Genomic DNA, 4114 nt, shown 5'->3' with positions numbered 1-4114 from the left:
GAAGGAGTGAGGAGCGCCTGGGGAGGCAGTGTGTGGCCCCAGCAGGACAGATGTTGGCTTGTGCAGCTCTGGCTGGGTCAGAGGAAGCTGGGGAGCGCTGGAAGACAGGGACAAAGCCGTGGGGTCGTGGAAAAGGCAGGTTCCATGGAACCTCTGCTCGGAGGCGGAGGAGGGACTTTGACAACACCCTAAGTCAGATGGAAGCCAAAGGAGATTTGAGCAGATGAGTGACGTGATCCTGGTTCTATTTTTATTTTTTTTTTTTTTTTTTTTTTTTTTTTTTTTTTTTTTTTTTTTTTTATCCAGTCCCCGTGGGGACCGTCAAAAATTGCCAATGCCGACTATATTGCAAGTCGTCATGGCGGGGTATTGGGAAAAGTTTTCAATTAGCAATAATCGCGCCTCGGATAAACCTCATTGGCTACGATACTGCCACTGCGCAAAGCTCCTGGTTCTATTTTTAAAAGACCTTCCTTGCTGCTGTGTGGATGGCAGGCTCCTGGAGACACTTGTGATGCCATCTCTGTAGCCCGGGAAGAGATGATGGCAGCTTGCACTGCAGTGGCAGGGACCCAGAGGGTGACAGCTGGGTGAAGGAGGACTGGGTACATACTCAGCCGTTCCTTGGGACCCTTGGGGGGCTGGTTCGAGGACCCAAAGGGTGTCAAAATCTGTGGATACTCAAATTCCTCATTCCTAATGTGGTAATTATGTGTAACCTACATTGTTCATGGAATAGTGACAAAAAATAGTGTGTACATTTTAATACATATGACAGATGTAATGTTTTTTCAAATATTTCTGATCCCTGGTTAGCAGCATGCACAAATTTGGAATCCATGGACGTGGAGGGCTGACTGCACACACACAGACACACACACACACACACACACACACACACATACATATTTGTTGAAGGTTAATAGAAAACAGCTTTACTGAAGAAAAGCATTTACTCCAAATTTAAAGCTAATTTTCACAGGGCAGTGAGTATGTGTGTGTGTGATAGCACAGATTGTAATTGTGTATTTTGAGGTGTACAGCATGATGTTTTGATATACATATCTACAGCAAAATGATTATTGCAGTCAGGCAGATTAACATATCCATCACATTGCATGGTTACATTTCTTTGTGTGTATGTGGTAAGGGCACAGAAACCCACCCTCTTAGCAAATGTCTGGTATACAACACGATGCTATGAGCTGCCGTCCTCATGGTCCTCATGCTGTGCAATAGGTCCTGGCTCATTCGTCCTCCCCAACTGCAAGTCTGTACCCTTTGACCTACTTCTCTCCATTTTCTCCCCCTCCCCACCCCTAGTAACCACCATTCCACTCTGATTCTATGTATTAGACTTTTTAAAATGAGATTCTGCACATATGTGAGATCATGCAGTATTTTTCTTTCTGTGTCTGCATGAAGAAGATCTATTTTTAGGGAAATAGAAGTTTCAGGAAACCAAGACAGCTCAATTGTAAGGCTCGTGCCACCTCTCTGTTCCCTGAGATGATGTCACGTACAAGCCAGGTACTGCACGGACAGCCCCAGCCTGGAGCCCAGGGAGGGCGTCTCCAGCCCAGCCAGGTGCTTCCCTTCCGCTGAGGGGCTGGGCCTCCCAGGGCAGACCCCAGGGCTGGTGACAGGTGCGGCTCAGATGCGGCCCAGCTGCCTTCTGGGTGGATGGGGTGGGCGCCTGGCCACCCTCTTTGTCTCTCTCGTCTCCTGGCCTGGAGAGGCAAGTTTCTTTTTCTTGTCTAGTCTAGAGGAAACATAGAAAACACGCGGTTAACAGTCTTCGGAAAACTGACGAAAAATCCCCCTGTGCTGTGCTCTCTATTTTCCTAGTCTAGGTCTACGTCATTAAAACAGGGCTGCCCAGCTCTTGGTGGCACTTACTCAAAAAAGAATGAAAGTCATTACAATTTTTATAATTCAACCTACTTTCAAAGGGAAAGGAACAACATTCCCCCGTGGTAGTCGAGGGTCTCACGATTTCCCACGGGTTTCCAGGCGTAGGAGGCAGTGGGAAATTGCAGACTGCTGCGCTGTTGTTGGTCCCGGGAAGGCCCCTCACGGACTGTGGGCGGCGCAGCTTTGACTCATAAGAGGAAGATAGTCATGAGGAGACAGTCGCCAGTCCAAGCAGAAGTCGGACTAAAATGCCGTTTTTCTGTCGTGTTTTGTGCCACTTTCTCAAAGCACAGAAGAAAGCAGTGGCGTTTGCCTTCCTGCGTGGGTGTCCACGCTTCCCCACTCGCACGGGCTCGGGTCCCTGCGCGCCGGGCCCTGCGCTGACATCCTGCTGGCGCAGAGCGCAGCACGCGCGGGCTGCCCGATGGCATTCCGGGCGCATCTGCGCGACGGCAGTCTGCACATGCTTGCAGTCAATTCGTGACTAAGCACGAGGGGTTCAGTAGCTTTGTAACAAGTCAAACCCCAAGACAAGCCAGCAGCCCTCTGATTCCCCGTCCCTGGGCTTCCTGCCAGCGTCACGCGCTCCACTGCGTCGCGTGCTCGGGAGCCGCAGCTTGTCCTCTGACTGGTCTGCCCTGGTCCGGGCTCAGAGACCCTCGCTGTCTGCTACTGCGTCCCCTCACTCTCGCTCCGTCCACTCCCAGGGTCAGCTGTGTCACTGTGAATTCACCCTATTTTCTGGCTTGTTCTGAGTAACCTTCCTGCCCAGCTGCCACGTGGTGAGGTACCTGTCGAGTACAGGGCTCCTCTGCCCACCTCCCACCCAAGGGACGCTGTGGCTGGTCCGTGTGGGCTTGGGCATGACAGGCAGAGCGGGGCTGCGCCAGGCCTGTGAAGATGCAGAAAAGGAGGACATCATGAGCATCGTGCCCCAGGGGTCACCAGCCAGAGTCCCCGGCAGAACCAGCCAGTACGTCACATGAGCGTTACAGATCAGGGCTGGGGCAGGCAGGGTGGTGCTGGGAACAAATTTGACAGAGCGATTGAGTGTGTCAATCAATAGGTGGGGAAGTATTTGGGGAGAGCTGATTCCTCTCACCTATCCCTAAGTGACTGAAAATTATTGGAAGTCCAGCCTACCAAATTAGAGCTGTAATTCCTGGAACTTCTTTCGGGACTAATGTTCATCTTTATTCTTATATTCCTGATTCTCGGGTGGTCACTCTGTTTTGGAGCAAGTTATATGGCCAGCATTATGTAATGAGTTTCAGAATAATGCCACGTGGTACAAGGAGATCCACTGTAGTTTGTTAGAGCACCCTTGGGCCCCACGCAGCGTTTGTCTCCATCCACAAACATCCACACCTTTCCCAATTACTGTGTCCATCTGCTTGTGTTTTCGAATTAAATTTTGCCTGTGGTAGCATACTTCACAGTACATGTCCCTTCTTGGCCTGTTCTGTTTTATTTGATTGACATTTTCATGTTATTTTTATTGTTTAGTTCAGCATGTGCATAATGAGTATGAGCAGCACGGAGAAGCATGTGACACGTCTCAGTGAGGGAGACTTTCAGAGTTCATTTTCTGAGTCCCTGAACTCTGTAAGTTGTGCATTTTAAGTCAAAATTAGTAAATTGTACCAAAAAATGAGAGCTAGTTGAGTGGATGGTGTAAAGGAGGAACTGTATTAGAAGTTTACTCTCATCATCTTGTGGAAACCTCCTCTCGATCTCTTGGGACAGGCGTTGCTGTTTTCGTTTGCAAAGAAGGAAACTGAGAAACACAAATATTAAGTATTTTAATTCAGTGTCAAAGGGTTTCAGCTGTAACATATGGACCAGATCTCAAAGATCACACACTCAAAAATGGTATCTATGTGAATGTGTGGAGAGAGAGAGAGTGTGTGTGTGTGTGTGTGTGTGTGTGTGTGTGTGCACATGTGGCCATAAGATACTTAAACTAGCATGGCCTTGGATGAACAGGGCATAAACAGAGGAAATAGTCAAAGCTCGTGTCTCTTGGGAGAGCATTTCTCTGTTTACAGATGCTCTACAGATTAGAACAAACCTACTGGAAGGTGAGAGAAGGGATGGAAAACCAGCAGCAAAGTCTAATAACATGAGAAGACAGACTTGAGGCTTGGCGAGGGGCAGGAGCCTGCATTGGCATTGTACTCCGTGAAGACGGTGGCTGGGC

At 49.0% G+C, this 4114-nt stretch overlaps 1 non-coding gene across 1 annotated transcript; it reads right to left on the bottom strand.

The window, feature by feature from the left end:
- Positions 1–306: 306 nt before the first annotated feature.
- Positions 307–447, bottom strand: LOC142873106 (U4 spliceosomal RNA). Its single transcript, XR_012921158.1, has one exon. It is a non-coding gene; the product is annotated as a U4 spliceosomal RNA (small nuclear RNA).
- Positions 448–4114: the final 3667 nt, after the last annotated feature.

Source organism: Microcebus murinus, chromosome 9 (genome assembly GCF_040939455.1).
Source record: "Microcebus murinus isolate Inina chromosome 9, M.murinus_Inina_mat1.0, whole genome shotgun sequence".
NCBI classification, from domain to species: domain Eukaryota; kingdom Metazoa; phylum Chordata; class Mammalia; order Primates; family Cheirogaleidae; genus Microcebus; species Microcebus murinus.
This window is presented reverse-complemented; position numbering and strand designations above follow the sequence as displayed.